The following is a 22,739-nucleotide window of genomic DNA, read 5'->3' as shown; positions in this document are numbered from 1 at the left end:
TTAACCTGTAAAACAAAGACAAAACAGGCATATGTAGGATGCTCGTTGCATTGGGCAACAAATATGAGTTACATTGATATGCGTTGGCATATACGAGTGTATGAGGTGCGTGATACATGGTCGTATGAGCATATAAATTGCATATGATAAATGTGTGACGCGCGCAAGGAGACGAACGAGGTCGAGTTTGACGGGGTTACGCTCGTGAGATGTAAGTTGCATGAGCGCTGCGAAGGTAAGCGTTTGTAATTAGTGAATGATGAATATGTGAACGCTTGTGTTTGTTTGGTTGTCGCTCGTATTAATGGAACGCGAAAAGAATTCAATTTGTCGCAGGCGACAAATGGTAGAAGAATTCAATATTCCATTAACGTGTGGTGTGTTGAGTAGACATGAGTGTAAAGCTCGAGGATTGCCGGGAAGGCATGAGCGGAAACTCAAGGGTTGCCGGGGAGGCGTGAGCGGAAGCTCAAGGGCTGCCGGGGAGGCATGAGCGGAAGCTCAAGGATTGCCGGGTAGGCATGAGCGGAAGCTCGTAGGGTTGCCGGGAAGGCATGAGCGGAAGCTCGTGGGTTGCCGGGGAGGCATGAGCGGAAGCCCAAGGGTTGCCGGGTAGGCATGAGCGGAAGCTCGTGGGGTGCCGGGAAGGCATGAGCGGGAAGCTCGTGGGTTGCCTGGGAAGGCATGAGCGGAAAGCTCGTGAGCGGAAGCTCAAGGGTGCCGCGAAGGCGTGAGCGGAAGCTCGGGGGTTTGCCGAGAAGGCATGAGCGGAAGCTCGGGGTGCCGGGAAGGCGTGAGCGGAAGCTCGGGGGTGCCGGGAAGGCATGAGCGGGAAGCTCGTGAGCGGAAGCTCAAGGGTGCCGCGAAGGCGTGAGCGGAAGCTCGGGGGTGCCGCGAAGGCGTGAGCGGAAGCTCGGGGTGCCGCGAAGGCGTGAGCGGAAGCTCGGGGGTGCCGGGAAGGCATGAGCGGGAAGCTCGTGAGCGGAAGCTCAAGGGTGCCGCGAAGGCGTGAGCGGTAAGCTCGTGAGCGGAAGCTCGGGGGTGCCGCGAAGGCGTGAGGGGAAGCTCGGGGTGCCGCGAAGGCGTGAGCGGAAGCTCGGGGTGCCGCGAAGGCATGAGCGGAAGCTCGGGGTGCCGCGAAGGCGTGAGCGGAAGCTCGGGGTGCCGCGAAGGCATGAGCGGGAAGCTCGTGAGCGGAAGCTCAAGGGTGCCGCGAAGGCGTGAGCGGTAGCGGAAGCTCGGGGTGCCGCGAAGGCATGAGCGGAAGCTCGGGGTGCCGCGAAGGCGTGAGCGGAAGCTCGGGGTGCCGCGAAGGCATGAGCGGGAAGCTCGTGAACGGAAGCTCAAGGGTGCCGCGAAGGCGTGAGCGATAAGCTCGTGAGTGGAAGCTCAAGGGTGCCGCGAAGGCGTGAGCGGTAAGCTCGTGAGCGGAAGCTCAGGGGCGCCGCAAAGGCGTGAGCGGAAGCTCATGAGCGGTTGCCGCTGAGGCGAGAGCGTGGAAGCTCGGCGGTGCCGCTGAGGCACGAGCGCGAAAAGCTCTGCGGTGCCGCTGAGGCACGAGCGCGAAAAGCTCGGCTGTGCCGCTGAGGCACGAGCGCGAAAAGCTCGGCGGTTGCCACTGAGGCACGACCGCGAAAGCTCGGCGGTGCCGCTGAGGCACGAGCGCGAAAAGCTCGGCTATGCCGCTGAGGCACGAGCGCGAAAGATCGGCGGTGCCGCTGAGGAAGCTCGGCGGTTGCCACTGAGGCACGACCGCGCAAGCTCGGTGTTGCCGCTGAGGCACGAGCGCGAAAGCCTGGCGGTGCCGCTGAGGCACGAACGCGAAAGAGTGGCGGTGCCGCTGAGGCACGAGCGCGAAAGCCTGGCGGTGCCGCTGAGGCACGAACGCGAAAGAGTGGCGGTGCCGCTGAGGCACGAGCGCGAAAGCCTGGCGGTGCCGCTGAGGCACGAACGCGAAAGAGTGGCGGTGCCGCTGAGGCACGAGCGCGAAAGCCTGGCGGTGCCGCTGAGGCACGAACGCGAACGCGTGGCGGTGCCGCTGAGGCACGAGCGCGAAAGCCTGGCGGTGCCGCTGAGGAATTAACGGGTAGCTCGAAGGTGGTGCCCTGAGGCATGAGCGTGACCGTTGCTAATTATGCTTGGGCTGTATGTATAAGTCCCCGAAGTCCCCAGTCAAGGAGGGTGTCCTTGCGGGTTGATACCAAAGCGTAGCTTTGTGCCGCATATCAAGCATAATTAGTGCGAGTGCGTCGTCCATCTAGAATTGGTCGGAGCGAACGCTTCGTGCCCTTTCGGGTGGGCCCCTGCTAGGCCCGCCAGGGAGTCCCCCACTCCTGGCTATAGACCTCCGGATGGTCGGGAAATTGTTTGATGAGGGGAGCTGCGCGGAGCAGAGGGTGTTGGGTAGCGAGCCCAATCTTAGATACCCAAGCGTCGGGGTTAACTGCCGGATCAATGGCTGCCGTAGGCTGTGTTAACTAGTCCCTAGCTGTTTTCTCGAAGGAGAAACTTGACTGCAATGCCGCGTAGCGGTCATTGTCATTATGAGGCGTTGCCTCACCGCTTGGCGGTTGGTGTGAATGAAAAATGATAAACACATAGAGCAAGTAATAAAATTTTGTTTGAGTGTCCCATACTTATTTAATTGAGTTGCACTTAAAAATAGAAGCATGAGATATGTGTATAGCATGTACTTGTAGGAAAGTTGCTAATAACATGCTTAAAAGTAGTAAAAGCATGGCATTGGCATGGTAGTAGCTCTAATCGCAAGAGCGGAAAAGATAAGATGAAGTTACTTATCTTGTGCCAATTTGGAGGCTAGCGGAGTTTGGCTGAGTGTGACGGTCCATTGCTTGTGGCGGATAAAGTATTCTGATAATGCTCATCAACCCGTAATTGAGGTTGAAGTATTGGTTCCGTTTTGAGGAAGTTGCCGAGAGAGCTAATCGAACCTCAAAACAAAGCAAACAATTAGCATATAAGTTTGTAAAATTATTAAATGTTTGGTATGTGCATTGACCGGGGGCCAGGGTAATGCATTAGTATTGTGGACCGTGGACGTTTAAGTGGCATGGTGCCATATAATGTCTAATGCATGCATCACATCATGTAACATGTTTTGATTGGCATGGCTTATTAGTCACTAGCCGTATACCATGTGTTCTGTTTAATTAAGTTGGACCACAACTATATATACATATGCACAATTGATGTGCTTCTGCCACATGCATAATTAGGTGAAGAAGTTCTGACATGTGTGTGTACTAGTAATTAAGCTATAGCCGTGTGCAGGCGCATAGAAACATAAGCCAAGTTTAATCATCAATAGGCATAATAGTTTGTGTAAGCAAAGTGTCCAGTTGAGGACTTGTACCCTCGCATGTGCCAGACAATTAATGTAATTTGACCAGAGCATGCACGTGTGTACGGTATACAAGTCTGTCAAGTTATATGAAGACAAAGCATAGATAATCATGGTCACGTTGCAGCATATAGATGCAAAGCATGTGCAAATTAGTGAGCATGCTGCACTTAAAGTGAGTGATGATACGTGTCTTGCATATGTGCGCAAAAAACTATAATTTATGTGTGGCCTTAAATTGTTAGTCATGTCTCTGCATAGGCACGTGAGTATCACAGAAAGGGATAGTAAGGCTTATCTCTTGGTCGGCCTTTGTTGTAGAGGAATTCAGTTCAAATCAGAGAGATTCAGTGTGGCCGAAGAAGAAGATCAGCGGATGATTTGGAGTCAGCGGAGGACTGCCAGCGAGTGAAGACTTGGTTCTCAACTGAGATGGAGTCAGCGAAGACGCTGGATGGCAGGCCTAGCGGAGGCTGGTGCTCAGCGGAGAAACTTCTGGCTAGCGGTTGGTTGCTAGCGGTGTTGTGGCTCCTAGCGGAGTTTTGGGATCAGGGGAGCCTGGGCATCAGCGTTACCTGGCCGGCGGAGCCTTAGGACATCAGCGGTAACCTTGATGCTCCCTCAAGATTTCGTTGGCGGTGATACCTAGCATGAGGTTGATTGATTAGTTGTTCGGTTGATGCCTGCTCAAAGCTTCATGGGTTGAGCACCATTCTCCTTGACGCTGATCGAAGAAGAAGATAGAAGTTGTCATGGGTGTCCAAAGTATATGTAGTGGTGCCCAAATAATGGTTGACGGAGGCCTTTGGCGGAGCTATTGCTAGCGGTGGCTCGTTAGCGGAGGTGTTGTGCAGCGGGACACTCGGAGCTCAGCGGAGGAAGTTCAGCGGAGGAACTCCGGCGGAGGAAGCTTCTTCAAGAACTTTGAGGCTGGCGGTGCCATGCCCAGCGGAGGATGCTCGGCGCAGTGACGGGCTAAGTGGATTTCAGCCGTAAGCCTTGGCCGCTGAAGAAGTGTGGCGGAAGATTCGGCCCCGGAGGTTGGCGGTGCCAGTGAAGTGTGGCGGAGCTGGTTCGGCGGAACAGAGGACCAGCGGAGGACCAGAGCTGCAGTAAGCGGAGGAGTTGGGCGGAGGATCTATGGCTGGCGGAGCGGAGGAAGTGTTATGGCAGCTAGCGGAGGAGCTGTGTAAGCTGTCGGAGCTGGGCGGAGCTTCGAAGCTGCAGCGGAGCAGTGCAGCGAGTGTGCAGCGGAGCGGAGCTCATGGGTGACGGAACCGAAGTCTGGCGGTGATGACGCTGGCGCTGATGATGTTTGAAGAATGGTGATGGGTGTCCAGAGTAAATCTCTGGGTGTCCAGAGAAAAGTTGGCACCTAAAATTTTTTTTTTTTTTTTTTTTTTTTTTTTTTTTTTTTTTTTTTTGTGTTCAGCGGAAACTTTTTTTGAGTTGGGCGGTGACTTGCCCTTGACTGGCGTTGACCGTCTCCGCCGGGCGTTGACCACGTGTTGACCAACCCCGCTGGGCGTTGACCAACCCCGCCGGGCGTTGACCAACCCCGCCGGGCGTTGACCAACCCCGCCGGGCGTTGACCAACCCCGCCGGGCGTTGACCAACCCCGCCGGGCGTTGACCAACCCCGCCGGGCGTTGACCAACCCCGATTTGATGTTTGAACGAGCGTTGACTCGATACCTTCGGGTCGAAGTTCGTGGTAAGTGACGAAGCCTTTGTGTGTCGGCTTCCCACAGACGGCGCCAATGTTAACGTTTGGATCCGTGGGGATCTAATTAACGATGAGTAAGAGATAGAGAGAGAGTGACACGAGATGTATAGTGGTTCGTCTCCCGCCTTAGCGGGAAACTACGTCCACTTGAAAGCTTAACTAGTGTGTCGAGCCTTGCGGCCCAACAAGATTACAAAGTATGTAATGGGATTGTGATGGAATGGATCCCTGTTTAAGTGGGAGGAGAGTTCCTTTTATAGGTGAAGGAAGCCATCTCCTTTACATTGTTTTCGATGTGGGACAAGCAACAACTATTCTAGTATAGAAAAGCCTATTTGTGAGGGCAACTTGGCAAAGCCGGAAAGGTGGCTTCCCGGCGGCGGATTTGCGACTTCCGGATACCGTGGCGTAGCTTGAACATAGGGCTACACGATGGATGTCTCGGTTGGGCCTTGCCATGTCTCGTGGATGTCCCAAAGTGCGTGTTACTTATGCTTGGTGAGATAGCAAATACTCCATATTGTTGGAGGTATGTACAACAAGGGTGATCTGGTAAAGAATTGGGTTAGAATGTGTAGTGCTTTGATGTTTGCAATGACTGGGAAGTGTGTGTTTGCAAAATTATTTCCGGCAATGGTTCCCGATCCCATGAACAGAGCCTAAGGGATAGATTGTGATCTATTGCTGTTAGAATATAGTAGCTTGAGATATGTTGCAGTGAGGAATTAAGAAGCCACCAGCTAGACTCACAGCCTAGTCCCCAGTGAAGTCGCCAAAATGTGAGGGCAAGTTTGTGCTTTGGATTTCTAGCAGCGATAGCCCTCTTGATAGCGAAGACCAGGCCCAAAATCGATCGAAGGTGTGACCCAGGAACAATTTTGTTGTGACTAGCTGGATGGTAACAGCAGCTATTGGGCTAAAAGATAACAACAACGATTGGGGTTAGATGATAACTGCAGCGATTGGGGTTAGATGGTAACGACAGCGATCGGAGTTGATTTCACGAGAACAGAACTTATAGGTAGATATGGTGTGGGAGCTAGATGCCTGGGAGTTTAGCAGAGAGAGAGAGTTCCATCAATGGCATGATTTCTGGGTTTTGGGTTAAGATTGATTGGGATGAATTGATGGCTAGGGATCTAGAGATAGAGCTTGATCTCTTGCTTGATGTTTCTGGGTTGTTGTTGCTTCCAACGGTGATGAACCCGCTTTTTATAGTGGAGATCGAAGGGGAAGATTCGTGCTAAGAACTGGGGGTTTTTAAGTGGTATTCTTAGTTTTGGTGGGATAATCCTAAAGCCTTCAGCTTTTGTTTTCCCCATGAAACCAAAAGGGAAAGATGGGTCTGGCTATGAAAGTGAAGGTCAGTGGTGAAGATCCCAGATTTTGTGCTGCTGTGATCTTTGAGGATTCTAATCCCCTATTTTCTGTTATTGTAAATTGTAATCACAAAGTTTGAAGGCTATTGGAAATTGAAAAGGGATTGCTGGGCATATGAATCAGAGAGTCTTTCCTTGGATTTTGGGTTCTTGCCAAAAATGGTGAAGCACCAATCCCAGCAGCAACTTTGACAGCACGTGTTTCTGGTTTGGGGAAGAAGATGGTTCAACAGTCTTTGGGCTAAAGGCTGGTGCAATGGACTTTGGGTAGGGAAATGGCTCTAGTGGGCTTTAAGTTTTGTTGGGCCTGTATTCATCTCTCTACTAGCCTTTGTTAAGATTTTAGCCCCTCAAGCATGAATTTTGGCCCTCAAGCCCAAAATTGTCGATGGGCCTTAACTTAACAATAGGTCTCACAGAATCCGTTACCTTCCACACCACACCCTTCCGTATAAGCCCCAAACGTAGCTTGGGTCTACGCGTATCGCATGGTAAATAAGCGTGTTGGCTCATTTGAAAATGCATGTCAATCGTTTGAGAATTTGGGCTTCTCGTATCGCTTGCTAAATAGAGAGCTTCCTTTTGACGTGAAATGGGCTTGCTTGACGGCCCAATTAGGTTACGAGGTTGATGACTTCCCCTCTTCGCTTATCACTCATAGAATTTGAACTCGCGGAAATTTGGGTGTCAACAGTTAATTAATTGCATGTGTAGACACTACAAGAAAAAGAGTCTTTTACCGCGCAAAATTTACGGCGTGCATACATGTGCGCCGTAAAAATTGGCCATTTACGGAGTGCAAAAAATGCGTGCCGTAAATGTAGTATTATGTATAGTTATTTACGGCGTGCAAAAAATGTGTGCCGTAAATGTAGTATTACGTAGAGTTATTTACGGCGTTATTTTGATGCGTGCCGTAAATGAGACTAATCTATTTATGGCATGTGTTGGTAGCACGCCGTAAATGTAAAATAACAGAGACCTATTTATGGCATGCTTTGGATGAGCGCAGTAAATGGGGTTGAGCCATAATTGTGTAGCCCGCGCATTTTTTGGGCCAAAACTTAAACTTCCCAGATTTTTTTTCTTCTTTTTAATTGAAAAAGAGTTCCTTCAATTTTCATAACCTTTCCATCTCCTCTCAGACGCCGACCACTCACAGCTACCCATCTCTCTCATCTTCATACTTACCCACATGGCCAAAAGCCCGGAATCCCTGAATCAGACCCGGCAAGACCAACAACGATGCCGTTTTAGGCGCCGCCGTGGACATCACCACCAAGGAGCTTTATGACAAGATCGAGTTCTTCGACATCGACAGTGGGCCGTGGAAGCAAAGCTGGAGAGTCAATTACAAAGGCGACACTCTGAGAAGTTGAAGGCAATTTTGGTGCCGCACTCGCATAACGATTCGAGGTGGACGAGTAATATGAGAGGCAGTCCAGGCATATACTCTGACACCATTGTTGACACACTTTCCAAGGTGAGCTGAGCTTAGCTAAGCTTCAATTTTGGTGAATTTTGATATTCGATTTGTTAGGTTTTGATTTGATGATTAATGGACTCTGTAAGCTTCGAAATGGACTAATTGCTTCAACTGTTTGCTGTTCAAGACTGATAAGCTTTGTGGTATAAGGTATTTGAAATGTGATTGGTTTCGTCGATTCTTGAACTTTCGAATTTGAGAATGGAGTCTTGAAGGAATGAATGGATAGCATGTTAGAGGCTTAGAGCAATTTTGTGTTTGTGTTAAGAGATGTGTGGTTCTTGTTTTTGGTTTTTCATTTGCTGAGGTTTTTTGTTTTGAATCTTGCTGCCTTTGTATGAGATTGAGTAGAGTGGGTTTGATTATTTGAATGTGTAGGATATTTGTTGAGTCACAAATTACTTATGCAATTGTGCCCCATAATTATGAAAATTGATTTGTCTTCCATGCTATTTTACCCTTTTTAATCCATTTCCTTTTATTTGTAGGAAACCTTGCATTGAGAATAAAATGACTATTTGAGGCTTGAAATGCGGAGATTTGAAGGTAGGGGAAGAAGACACGGAGATTGGAAGAAAATTGCAAATCGACTTTTCCGGCGACTTTTCCGGCGAGCCGCCACTCATGGAGGGTCTTTTCTCCAGCAAAGGAGGACCATGGTTGTGAGAATATCCCATCACTTGAAATTCAAATATCTCCCTACACCTTGTCCTTTTGTCACCTTGCCAATTTGGGACCATTTGGGGGACAATGGTGTAAGAGCATCTCTTGCACACTTTGGGACCAAAGAGAACATACATAGCTGATCAAAGAGATGCCAAAGGGGATTTATTCAGCATTCTTGACTCCATTCAATTATCTTCATCCTATCCAAGATCCATTTTTCTCTCTAGAGAAGAGACCACCATCTCCACCACAAAAACCACCATCTCCACCTCTAAAACCTCCATTTCCACCACTACATCCTCCATTTCCTTCACCACTCAACACCACAACTCATCTTATAGATCCCAAATTTCACTATTCTCACCAATATCAAGAGCTTGGAGCAAGGAGAAGGAGGTGACTACCACCACATCATGTTCTTGGAGACCCATCTCCACCACCTCTTCCGGCATCATCAATAGTCACCCTTTGCTCTCTATCTCTTTATGTATTTGATGTTTAATAGAATGTTGAAGCTTGTGTATCTAGCTATGTGTGAGTAGTGAACTAGTTGGGGCTAGGGTTGAAAGCCCTAGCCAAACTTGCTTGGATTGATGCTTTTGTTTATAAATTGATGCAAATTCATGTTGTCATTCTCACATGCTAAGTCAATAGTTGAATGCATTACTTAGACCTAATCAATTTGAGTTATGTGTTTGCCATGACATGAAGTTTTTCCTAGAGATTGATTACCTTTAGGCAAAAAGGAAGCATGAAAGCACACCATGTGTGCATGTGAGGGTAGTGAGCTAAAATCACCTAGAGATAGGATTGGTTTGCTTGCTTGGTTACCTAAACTCTAAGCTTTATGCATTTAGGGGCAAAGGATTGAGACCTATCCGGTAATTGAATTTGTCTCTAGGTAGTTAGCTCTAGACTTATCCGGTTAGAGTTAATAAAATGAAAGGGGTTTAAGCCTTAGTAGTCCTATCCGGATGCTAAGAGGGTAGTTGGACAATTAGCTTTGCATCATTCATATTCAATTGCTTTAATGCTTGCAAGGGAGGCAAAAGGTGAAACCCGATGCCCTAACTCCCATCCATTTGATAACAACTTGTTTTGTTTAGCTTAGTTTATATTACTTGCTTTCATTGTTTCAATTTGAATAGAAACCAATCTCAAAATCAAAATCAAATCTCTACACACCATCTTGCACATACTCACCATGAACTTTGGTTCACTTGTGAGCCTTTGTTTGTGATTGTATATTTGCATATTCTTCTAGTTTTTCCTTAGGTTTTCCCTAGCTAGGAAAGGATTTACCAATCCTCGTGGGTTCGACATCCTTACTTAATCCTCTATTCTATAACTTGTACCTCTTGCACTTGAGGGTGGCTTTAATGCTAACAAGTTTTTGGCGCCGTTGCCGGGGATTGGTGTGAAAACCAATCCCTAGCTTGGGTAGCCTTAGGGACTAGCTAGAAATTTCCCTTGTTCTTATTTTATCTCTGTTTGCCGACCAGTCGTTGGTCTTCGCCGACCAGTCGTTTGTGTTAATTTAGTGTGATTTTTGTCTCGCCGACCAGTCGTCAGAAATTTCCGACCAGTCGGCAAGTGTCATTTTAGGGGTCAGAAGCTCACCGACCAGTCGGCAAGTGTCGCCGACCGGTCGTTTCCCCTGTTTTCAGAATTTTTCAATTTCTCATTTTTGGTTTCTTTTTGTATCTTGACTTATTTTCTTACCTTTGTTTTGAAATTTTATAGGTGTTTATGTCTCACGGATCACCTACAAGTAGCCCAAGGATCAACTCAACATATTCTACTCCATCATCTCCAAGCACACCAAGTGGAGACAACATATCTATTGATCAAATCCTTGAAGATAGTGGTGAAGAAACTCGGATACCGCAAGAAACTCTTGATCTCATAAAGAAATTGGCGGAAGAGTTGCAAGCTAAAATAGCCCGGATACCTACAATGGATGAACCACGCCCCATGAAGGAGTACACTTTGCCAACAATCTCCAATCATCCAAGTTGCATCATGCTTCCACCATGTGCCATTGCTTTTGACATAAAGCCGGGGACTATTGCAAACTTACCCCTCTTCTTTGGCTTGCCAAGTAATGAGCCATACTTGCACCTCCAAGAGTTCAATGAAGCATGCTCAACCGTTCAACTTTTGGGTATTGATGAAGGCAACTTGCGTCTTCGGCTCTTTCCCTTTTCATTGAAGGATAAAGCCAAGAAATGGTTGTACAAGTTACCCCCAAGTAGTATCCACACTTGGGAAGACATGCAAAGGGTATTCCTCAAATTCTATTTCCCTCCTCACAAGTCTAATTCATTGAGGAATGAGTTGATGAACTTCCGAGAGCTACCAAATGAGTCATTCTATGAGACATGGGAGAGATTCAAGGATATAGAAGGTGGTGTTCCCAATCATGGTCTCTCTAAGGTAGCGGTTCTAAGTGTCTTCTACACCGGGCTTTCACAAGACACAAGGAGGAGAGTTGACAATGCTTGTGGGGGATGTTTCATGAACAAGACCGAAGATGAAGCGATGAAGATCCTAGATGAAATGAGTGAGTCTTCTCAACTCTATGATAGTGCCTCGGATAGAAAGCCAATGATGATGAAGAGTGCACAAGTACCTATGAGGGAACAAGAGCAAAGGAGAGGCATGTATAATGTTGACATTCCAAGTGTTCAAATGCAACAAGAGTTGAAGCGGATAGAAGGAGATATGCAAAAGAAGCTTGACATGATTCTACAAGCACAAGGAAGACCCCTCAATCAAATGGCACCACCAAGCCAAATTCGGGAGCCTAGTTTGGGAGTCAAAGCCATGGAGCAAGCTTGTTTGATTTGCGAGAGTGTGTATCATAGCACAACGGAGTGTTCACAAAGCGATATGTATCCGGAATTGATAGAGCAATGCAATCTCCTTGGCTACCAAACAAAGCCAAAGAATGATCCTTATAGCAACACTTATAATCCCGGATGGAGGAACCACCCTAATTTTGGTTGGGGTGGAAATCAAAACCGTGAACAAGGTCAAGGTTACCAAAGGCAAGGAGGTGGATATCAAGGTGCAAGTAGCTCACACTTCAACAATCAAGGAGCAAACAATGCTTATCATGCTCCTAGACCACCTTATCAAGCACCATCTCAACAACCTCTACCTCTACAACAACCCCAAGTACCAATGCAAGAAGCAAGAAAGACACCTACCTTTGAAGAAATGATGGCAGCCTTTGTGAACAATCAAGCAAAGCAAGATGAGAAGATCAATGTCATCCAACAAAGTGTGAGCAATCTTGAGGTACAAATGGGGCAACTAGCCCATGAGTGGAGTCAAAGGAAGCAAGGTGCGTTTCCAAGCCAAGTGGAGAATAACCCACGGCATGAAGCCAAAGCTATTACCACTTTAAGAAGTGGAAGGCAAGTGGAGAACAATGTGTACATGCCTACCAATGAGGAAAATGTAACTCCAAGGGAGCCACCCGGTTTTGAAAGAAGATCAAAGGGGAAAGCAAGAGAGTTGTCACATGGAGAAGTCATCTTAGGCTTTAATAATGGTGAAGAAGAAGGTTTGAATGATAAGAAGAATGCGTATGCCGATGAGAAGCAAGAAGAAGCCTTGAAGGAAAATTTTAATGCCAAGGTTGGAACTCATGATAATGAAGCCTCTCCTTCTACTCTAATTGAAAGGCCATTCAAAAGAGGTATCACCTTCAACCCTCCTTTGAAGATTGTTCAAGAAAAAGAAGTGTCTCTCCCTTACCCTCAAGCTATATGGCAACAAGAGAAAAAACTCAAGAAAGAGAGCCAATTGAGGGAGATGATTGATTTGTTCAAGAAGGTTCATATAAACATTCCACTCCTTGAAGCCGTGAAGACAATCCCATCTTATGCTAAGTTCTTGAAGGATATGTGCATGAAGAAGAAAAAGTTCAAAGAACATGAGCAAGTGGCTCTTTGTGAAGAAGTGAGTGCTATCATTCAAAGAAAGCTTCCACCAAAGCTTAAAGATCCGGGAAGCTTCACTATTCCAAGCAAGATTGGAGAAACTACTTTTGACAATTGCTTGATGGATCTTGGGGCAAGTATCAATTTAATGCCCTATTCGGCTTTAAAGAAGCTTGGTCTTGAAGGAGATTTGAAACCAACTTCAATCACTCTCCAATTGGCGGATAGAAGCGTGAGGTATCCTAGAGGAATCTTGGAGAATGTGCTTGTCAATGTTGCAAGGTTTGTGATATCGGTGGATTTTATAGTCCTAGACATGGAGGAAGCCCCCATGGTTGACAATGAGCTTCCTATCATCTTTGGAAGAGCTTTCATGGCCACTACCGGTGTCAAGATTAATGTGAAGAAAGGCACCATGAGCATGAAGGTACTTGGAGACAAAATCAAGTTCCAAATCTTTCCTCCCCTTCAAATTATGGATGACATGAATGAATGCCACTTTTTGGGTTACTATGGAGAGGCAAGAGTAAGGGGGATGAGAAAAATAAGAAAGAAGTTTGGGCACCTCTTCCGGTCTTACCATGTTCACAAGGCTTTGAGTCACTCCTCACCCCTATCAAGAAGAAGAAACAAATTGGAGGATTGCTCAAGGGAGCACTTGTTGACATGGGAGCTTGCCTTGGAAGTTCAAAGAAGGTAAACAAGGGAGATGGTTGTCTCAAGAAGCCCCCTTGAGTGAATGAAGAATCAATGGACCGGCAAGAAGTCCTTAAACAAAGCCCTACTTGGAGGTAGCCAAGCTCATAATGCAAGTGAAGGAGGAGGAAAACCCTTGGAACCATTCTTGAAGAAATGACACCATTAAAGTTTAGCTTGGAAGGCAAGGGCTTAAAGCTTTGCATGTTGGTGATTGTTGGTGTATTGAATGAACTTCATGGTCTACAATGGGGGAGCATTCCTAAATCTTTTTCTTGCTTTATGTTCTTCACTGTGTTTAAATTCCGGTTACTTCTTTGTTTTTGTGGTAGTTTGCATGCTTTTTCCTTCCATGCTTGAATCTTTCATTGCAAAGCTTTCAAGACAACACTTTTTAACATTGAGGGCAATGTTAAGTTCAAGTGTGGGGGGAAGGTTTAGCTTAAATTCAATTTGTTTTTAGCTTTTAGTTGTTTCTAGTTTTTGTGTGTTTGTTTGTGTTTAGTTCCCTCCAACTCCTATGATGAAACTTGAACTTGATTTGTAAAGAGCTAGAAAGCATGTCTATGTCTTGCGAATTCAATTTTTCAAATAAAGGTTATGGGACTTATGCTTAACTTCATTGGTACATTTGATTGTCAAGTTGATGCATTGAGATATGGTTGGCATGATAAGATTTGTGAGAACTATTTGCACCACAAATGTGAGTTTTGAGCCTAATGAAAGTGCATCCAATAGCTCTTAGCACTTTATTCTTCATGTGTGATCAATCTTTTGTGAATTGTATCTCTAGAACTTGCTTTATATCTCTCAAAACTTTTGTCAAGCATAAATACATCGCGGAAATGATTGAGACAATAGGAATTCCACCATGGCCAAACAAGCTCTTGTCCTAAAGAGATGAATATCCTTAGATAGCCCATTTGTGCCTTTTGTTAGCTATTCATTTCTTTGCACCACAAATGTCTTACCTTCTAGCTTAAACACTAGCCTTACCCTTTCCAAGTTTTCTTAGTGAGCAATGTGAGATTGTGTATGTCAAGATGCTTCAAGAAACAAAGTTTGGGGGTACTTGAAAAGAAATAAGTGTGGGGAGTATTATGTTTGTTGTGCAATTGTAATTTGTCTTTACATTTCAAGAAAGTCAAGAAAGAAAGTCAAAAAAAAAAAAAAAAGGAAAAGAAGAAAGAAAGAAAGAAAGAAAGAAAATCCAAAAAGAAAGTTTCTCTAGTTGATCAATAAATAGTTTTTAGTTTAAAGTTTGGGGGAATGGTTAAGAGAGTGAATCATATGAAGCATCTTAAGGTCTTAAGTTCGTAAAATCTCAATAAGGGAGTTGCTTGCTAAGTTTCTTGGAATTTGTGATTTCCTATCCACTTCATTTCTCTAACCCCTTGCCCTAAGCCTCATTACAACCTAATAAAAGTCCTTTTTGATCCAAGGTGGTTTGTGCATGACCCGTGGAGATGAGATTGAAAAGCAAGCATATGGCGGCATTTGCATGAGATTGTTTGAGTGATAGTGTAGCTAACCTTTAAACACTTGTGTGAAAATTAGAGTGAAAATCTAGTGAGTTTATGGTTAGCACGGTTTTGTTGTGCAAGCTTGGTTTTGGTGCATCAAAGTGACAATCATGGCATGCATGACATACATTCTACTCTAGCATTTGTCCCATAGCTTCATAAACTTTTGAGACATGACTTGATTTTCTTGCCTTGAGCAAATTGTGTTCTTTGAGGATAATGTTGGAAGGATTAGGTTGTGTTAGTTTTGTTATGTTTCGGATTTGGGTTAATGCTTTTGCTTGAGGACAAGCAATATTCAAGTTTGGGGGTATTTGTTGAGTCACAAATTACTTATGCAATTGTGCCCCATAATTATGAAAATTGATTTGTCTTCCATGCTATTTTACCCTTTTTAATCCATTTCCTTTTATTTGTAGGAAACCTTGCATTGAGAATAAAATGACTATTTGAGGCTTGAAATGCGGAGATTTGAAGGTAGGGGAAGAAGACACGGAGATTGGAAGAAAATTGCAAATCGACTTTTCCGGCGATTTTTCCGGCGACTTTTCCGGCGAGCCGCCACTCATGGAGGGTCTTTTCTCCAGCAAAGGAGGACCATGGTTGTGAGAATATCCCATCACTTGAAATTCAAATATCTCCCTACACCTTGTCCTTTTGTCACCTTGCCAATTTGGGACCATTTGGGGGACAATGGTGTAAGAGCATCTCTTGCACACTTTGGGACCAAAGAGAACATACATAGCTGATCAAAGAGATGCCAAAGGGGATTTATTCAGCATTCTTGACTCCATTCAATTATCTTCATCCTATCCAAGATCCATTTTTCTCTCTAGAGAAGAGACCACTATCTCCACCACAAAAACCACCATCTCCACCTCTAAAACCTCCATTTCCACCACTACATCCTCCATTTCCTTCACCACTCAACACCACAACTCATCTTATAGATCCCAAATTTCACTATTCTCACCAATATCAAGAGCTTGGAGCAAGGAGAAGGAGGTGACTACCACCACATCATGTTCTTGGAGACCCATCTCCACCACCTCTTCCGGCATCATCAATAGTCACCCTTTGCTCTCTATCTCTTTATGTATTTGATGTTTAATAGAATGTTGAAGCTTGTGTATCTAGCTATGTGTGAGTAGTGAACTAGTTGGGGCTAGGGTTGAAAGCCCTAGCCAAACTTGCTTGGATTGATGCTTTTGTTTATAAATTGATGCAAATTCATGTTGTCATTCTCACATGCTAAGTCAATAGTTGAATGCATTACTTAGACCTAATCAATTTGAGTTATGTGTTTGCCATGACATGAAGTTTTTCCTAGAGATTGATTACCTTTAGGCAAAAAGGGAGCATGAAAGCACACCATGTGTGCATGTGAGGGTAGTGAGCTAAAATCACCTAGAGATAGGATTGGTTTGCTTGCTTGGTTACCTAAACTCTAAGCTTTATGCATTTAGGGGCAAAGGATTGAGACCTATCCGGTAATTGAATTTGTCTCTAGGTAGTTAGCTCTAGACTTATCCGGTTAGAGTTAATAAAATGAAAGGGGTTTAAGCCTTAGTAGTCCTATCCGGATGCTAAGAGGGTAGTTGGACAATTAGCTTTGCATCATTCATATTCAATTGCTTTAATGCTTGCAAGGGAGGCAAAAGGTGAAACCCGATGCCCTAACTCCCATCCATTTGATAACAACTTGTTTTGTTTAGCTTAGTTTATATTACTTGCTTTCATTGTTTCAATTTGAATAGAAACCAATCTCAAAATCAAAATCAAATCTCTACACACCATCTTGCACATACTCACCATGAACTTTGGTTCACTTGTGAGCCTTTGTTTGTGATTGTATATTTGCATATTCTTCTAGTTTTTCCTTAGGTTTTCCCTAGCTAGGAAAGGATTTACCAATCCTCATGGGTTCGACATCCTTACTTAATCCTCTATTCTATAACTTGTACCTCTTGCACTTGAGGGTGGCTTTAATGCTAACAATATTCAGCCTAGTTTATATGGGAAGAGATGTCTTATCTGGAAAGGTGGTGGAGAGACTCGATCCTCTGATGACAAAAGAGAATTGTTCACCAATCTGGTAAAGAATGGTCAACTAGAAATCGTTGGAGGTGGCTGGGTGATGAATGATGAGGTAATATTCATAGGCTTTTGTAGAAGCTCGTTTGATTTCAAAGCCTAAGATTCTGTTTATGCCCTTTACATCTAGTTGTATGTCTGTTCTTACGAGGTTGTATTTTAACCATGCTTAAAATATTCTTTCCACATCAAATAGATAGATCAATGCCCTTTTGTTGGATGAAGTAGATGATAAAGTATTTCTACAGGAAATAAATGGATGTTTATGAACCTTGTGTCCTATTTTTTCCTTAGCTTGGTATTGCCGAAGGAAGAGGACCCCAACTTTAGTTGATAGAAATAAAAGTTTGCTGGGCAATTTTTGTGAAATTTAGAGGTATGTTGCAGTGTAGTTTTTGGTTTCGGTGATCATCTATAATATTTATTCTTTAACAATGTATGTATGGTTGTCCCTCTTTCTCCAAGTTTGCTTCTAATTCAGTTTCCAACTATTATAGTGTTTTCCTTTGATAACTATATGTTTCATTAGGAAAAAATAGGGTAATCTCAGCAGCTATGATCCCAGTAGGAAAAAATGTGTGTATGAAACTTTGATTTCAAAGTGTGACCAATGACCAAAATTTTGTTGCAGCTGATAGATGTTGGCTTTTTCGTGTGTTTTGATTCGTTTCTCTTGCTGTTGACTATCATGCCAACAAGAATTTTGATTACCCTGTGGAGGCTTGTGCATACAAGGTTAGTTTTTCTTGCTTCATTTAGTCTTTCAATCAAAATTGGGTGCTTTCGAGCTTGAACCACTGCTATGAATTCAATTGTCACTGTGCTGTTGGGCCTGTTTCGTGGTTAAATGACAACAATTGTGAAATTTACAACAAACCCTAACCATACTTGTGGCAGGCAGTTAAGAGGCCATCTGCAGCAGAGCTGTCTGATTTTGGGTGTTTTATAATAATGGCTTGTGGTGTCATTCTTTTGCAGCAAACAGGTTAGGAAGAACTTAATACGTGTTTTTTTCCAAAGTAATAGTCTTAAATATTCATGTAGTATCTAACTAAAGCCAGTTTGCCGGAATTATTAGAATGTACTAACTAGTCTTTTTATCTATTCATTGGGTTGTTTCAGATATCAGCTTAATATATTACATGATTCGTGGTCAAGGAACAATCAAATTGTATGTGGTGTACAATGTGTTGGAGGTAATTGAGATTTTGAACCTATGATCTAATTTGGGGTTTGTGTGCGTTTGATTTATATCATTTTCTACTATAATATTCTTGTGCAATTTGTCTATATTCTTGTACAAAATCAATAGTTTTTTTTTATTAATAACGTGGTTCTTCTTTGTACTTTGGTTTAGACTGAAGATGAACCTGAGATGTGTGCAAGAAAATATATACTTTACAAATATTGACAAGAAGGTACTTTTTATTGGTAACAATTTGTCATTTGTTGGTACCTAGATTTTTAAATTTCTTATCTAACTGTTTTTTTGGTACAGAGTGTGTAATGCCAAGACTAGGAGCAGCTCAAGTTCAGAAAATTATTAAATATTCAATTTAAGAGCAATGAACTTGAAACTTTCCAGATCCTAAGTTGACATGCTAAGGTACAACATACTAAAATTTCAAGCAAATTGGAGTTCAGTAAATATGGCAAAAGATGGATGGAAACAGACTGAGCTGTGCAGCTTTCTTCAGAGTTTTTGTAGCAACTTGGAATGTAAGAGGGAAATCTCTCTATAGTGACCTTAATCTGCACAATTTTCTGCAGGTTGATAATCCATCAGACATATGTCTTGGGGTATGGTTTCTCTTTTCTTATTTTCTGTCTTCCTCTCTGATTTTCTTCAGGTTAATAATCCACCTTTCCTCAACTCCTTTCGAATTTGAGTTTTTGTTATCTGACTTCGATGAGATTGGATAAGGTGGTTTTGGGGCTGTTTACTATGCCGAGCTGACAAGCAAGGTACTTGCTGACTTTTTTCTTACCGTTGTGAAAATTTGGGTAGAATTTGGAGAGAGGTGTGTATGCAGTTTTCTTTTATCAGTAAGATAAGTCATGGTACTTTTGGGTTCATTTGCTAATGCTTAAGTTTATTGTTAAATATTAACTAGCAGAAACTAAGAAAGCTGTAGTTCTGATTTCAAATAGTATTCAATGAGAATCTTATTTTGATTATTTAACTTGAGGGGTACAAAGCCTATGCTGATCATTGCAATGTTAAAGTTTAAGCAGCACAAGTAATTGGTATGTTTTACTTGAAACATAAAGTAGTGAAAAAAACCCTCATTTTTGTTCTGCTTTACTTGGTGTGTATATCTTCCTTTTTCCTCAATTCCAATACCTCTGTTCTGTAACATTTCATATGATTATAAGCATCAAATAATTGTGTTCAACATGAACTGATTGAATTTTTTGCAGCTTCCAAACAGTGTTCATCAAGTTTCTGTAGATTACATTTGGGAAAACTCTATACTTATACAGGCCAGTGTTTACATCAGAGGAAGTCGAGGTAAAAAAAAAATTATTGGAAAAGAGATGAAATTTCATTTGTGGTTTGATCCCTCCCAAATATATGTGATGCTTTATTTCAGTATAACCACATGTTCATAATGCATGCTATTGTACACATACAACTTCGATTTATGGTGTCCTACCGTCCTCACTATATACCATCGAAGTTTTGATTTCTCTCAGTTTTGGCAGCCATAACATCAACAACTAGAACTTGCCTGGTGGCTCCAAATGATCACAGAACACTAAGCCTAGACGCTTTACAGAAGAATGCACCAACTGTGAACAACAGACTGCTGCTGTTAGATTTGTAGCACCATCAAGGTGGAAGCAGCTTCTTAGGATCATGCTCATGTCAAAACATCCTAAAATCCCACCTTCTGGCCCAAGCCACAGGACGAACAAGACACCTAATTCCTTAAGAGATTACTAAACACTTCTGTTATTTGTATACAGAGAATAGCATTTCCAACTGAAGTTTGGTTGAATTTTTTGGCAAACTTCTTCATGTGTTTCTGATTTTGTTTGATGAGTTTGATTTTTCTTCTATCTTTTCTTGAACAACTATATTCCTGCAGCAAAGCGCAGGTACACTTTCTAGTATATATGATATGAGGGTAATATGAATATGACATTTGAGCAATATAATTTTTGTTTTGTTTGAAAAGACCTCATTTATGGCGCTCAAAGTGCGCCTTAAATAGGAATTCAGTCACTCTTTTACGGCGTGCAGGGGTATGCCTTAAATAGGAGGTCTTTTACAGCGTGCAATGTGGGCCATAAATGACTTCAGTCACATTTGTGGAACTACTTTTACGGCGCGTTAATTGTTATTTTATGACGCATTTTTGCGCGCCGTAAAAGACCACATGTCTTTTACAGCGCGAGCTTTTACAGCGTGTTTTTGTGCGCCGTAAAAGACCAGTTTTGGTGTAGTGAGATCACGTGAGGTTAGAGAGAAAAAATCTCACATTAGAAAAATGACAAATAAAAATATAACTTATAAGTGGATGACTCACACCCAATTGCACTGAGGCTTTTTGTGATCAAAACTCAACACTTAATAGATGGTTAAGTTAGGACAATATGGTAATTAATTACCATATTTGTTGTCATTTAACAATTAGTTGGTGTAGGAGGTGGACATCTGCTAGCAACTCTCTCATTGTGTCTTAAAGGAGTTGGCCATTACGTATAATTTTGTATTTTATGAACAAATTAGCATCTTATGCAAAAGAGAATTAAAGTTGATCTTTATTGTCTATTTGAGATTGCTTCTAAACACATAAAAACTGCTTTCACACTATCAAAGATGTTTGTTTTCCACATTTAGAAAATTAAGTTAGAAGTGTTCTTTTGAATTAAAAAATATATACTTTGTTGTGTTTTTTTTTTTTTTTAAGAACTACTTGGCATGTGCTTGCTTTAAGGTAGCTTTTGAGTATCATCAATAAAACTAAGAGAGTTTAGGAATACATATTGCGTGACAAATTAAAAAAAGGATCTAAAGTTTATACGGGTTACTTCCCACCTCCACTGTCACACACTAGATCGAGGTGATGCCACCCCGCCACCTTAGCTAAAGCAAATTAACTTCTTCGGTCAGAAGCCACCGAACATATTATGCATCATTCCAATTTCCAAGTCCCAAGGAGAAACTAGGTCACAATGCAAGAAACTCTACTACGCTTAGAAATAAATCTATAAATCTGCATTTATGTCAAGTTAATATAACATATGTATGTATGTATGTACATACATATATATATATATATGGAGGCGTTCTGAAGAGGATATCTGCAACCCAGAAAAAATACAGATGTCTCTCCTCCGGCCTCAATCAGGCTGCAATGGAGGTGCTGCGGTTGCCGGATGAACCCTCTGGACGTCCCTGATGGCGTCACCATCAAGGCGAGGGCTCAATTGATCGGAATCGAAGGTGTGCACGGCGAGCTCGCCTGAAACCATGGAAACCCAGCAAAGATCGACTTCGAACTCTTCATCGACGACTCCAGCGGCAAGCAGAGGCTCGACATCGAGGCCTGGTTCGGGTCCGGCAACCGTAGCGCCTCCATCGCCGCCTGATCGAGACCGGAGGAGGGACGTCCACATCTTTTGAATTCTAAGTTGCGGACGCCCGCTTTTGATGGTGTCTATATATATATATATATATATATATATATACATATATATATATATATACATATATATATATATATACATATATATATATATATACATATATATATATATATATATATATATAGGGCTTCCACTAAGGGATCCCTTTTTTTGGTCTTTTATAGGGATAGGCATTAGACCAACTTTTAGATCATATTTTCACATCTTAACCGTTTAGTTTTTAGGTCCTAATGTATAGATCACTTCTGAAAATTTTCAGCCAAATTGGTGATCGTTAAGACATCCAAAACTGCAATTTACACGAACGGACCGAATCTGTCGAACCGGAACCGTTCGTGTTTATAATGGTAAATTGCAGTTTTGGATGCCTTAACAATCATCAAATTGGCTGAAAATTTGCAGAAGTGATCTATACATTAGAATCTAAAAACTGAGCGGTTAAGATGTGAAAATATGATCGAAAAGTTGGTATAATGCCTATCCCTATAAAAGACCAAAAAAAGGGATCCCTCACTAGAAGGGCCCTATATATATATATATATATATATATGCACATAAAAAGGCTGTACGTAGCACTGTGTGTGTGTGTATTCATGTAGAAAATGATTGTTACCCTCATTAGTCATTAACGTCTAAAATTTCGTAGTCTTTCTATGAGAAATGACATGTCAGACACACATACGTTATCAATTCGATCATATTGTTAGATTGGCACATCATTTTGACTAAAAGTCTATTATGACCATCTCTCATTATGATCATCCATCTTCTCGTCATTGCATCTTCACTAACATCATTGTTATTGCACAAATCTCCCGCCAAGACCAATCCCCAAATGTAATTTGGTGAATTCTGTTCTGGCCGTTTAGGAGTTTGTCCTCCCACAGGAGTTTATTGTGTTCTCAATGGTGAGTGAAAAGTACATTGTTTACATATATATGTATACTATATTTGTTTACATATTTATATTTATAGGTCATATTACAAGGCTATCAATCTCTCAGATCAGCCACGTCAAGATCAAGAAGAATACTGTTTCAAGTTGTTCAAACTTCAAACAATAATTGTAAACAGATCACAAAAGAATGTACATATGGTTTATGATGCCAGACATTCTGAATATATATATAGTGGTGCTTCTGCACTCTGCAGCAAGTGTCTTCATTGTCACCACGCAGAACTGGAGAACTTTGAAAAAAAAAAA

At 42.8% G+C, this 22,739-nt stretch overlaps 1 long non-coding RNA gene across 3 annotated transcripts; it reads left to right on the top strand.

Moving 5' to 3' along the window:
• Positions 1-7,617: 7,617 nt before the first annotated feature.
• On the top strand, positions 7,618-19,104 carry LOC112173639. Of its 3 annotated transcripts, none has more exons than XR_005802471.1 (7): positions 7,618-7,947; positions 16,828-16,934; positions 17,174-17,255; positions 17,511-17,614; positions 17,777-17,864; positions 18,237-18,297; positions 18,378-19,104. It is a non-coding gene; the product is annotated as an uncharacterized LOC112173639 (long non-coding RNA). The 3 variants fall into 3 exon arrangements; XR_005802470.1 differs by lacking the exon at positions 7,618-7,947 and adding an exon at positions 18,002-18,075 and having other exon boundaries at positions 16,789-16,934; XR_005802469.1 differs by lacking the exon at positions 7,618-7,947 and having other exon boundaries at positions 16,789-16,934.
• Positions 19,105-22,739: the final 3,635 nt, after the last annotated feature.

The sequence above is a fragment of the Rosa chinensis genome, chromosome 6 (assembly GCF_002994745.2).
Source record: "Rosa chinensis cultivar Old Blush chromosome 6, RchiOBHm-V2, whole genome shotgun sequence".
NCBI classification, from domain to species: Eukaryota; Viridiplantae; Streptophyta; class Magnoliopsida; order Rosales; family Rosaceae; genus Rosa; species Rosa chinensis.
Note: the sequence above shows the minus strand (reverse complement) of the source record. Positions and strands in the feature narration are given on the sequence as shown.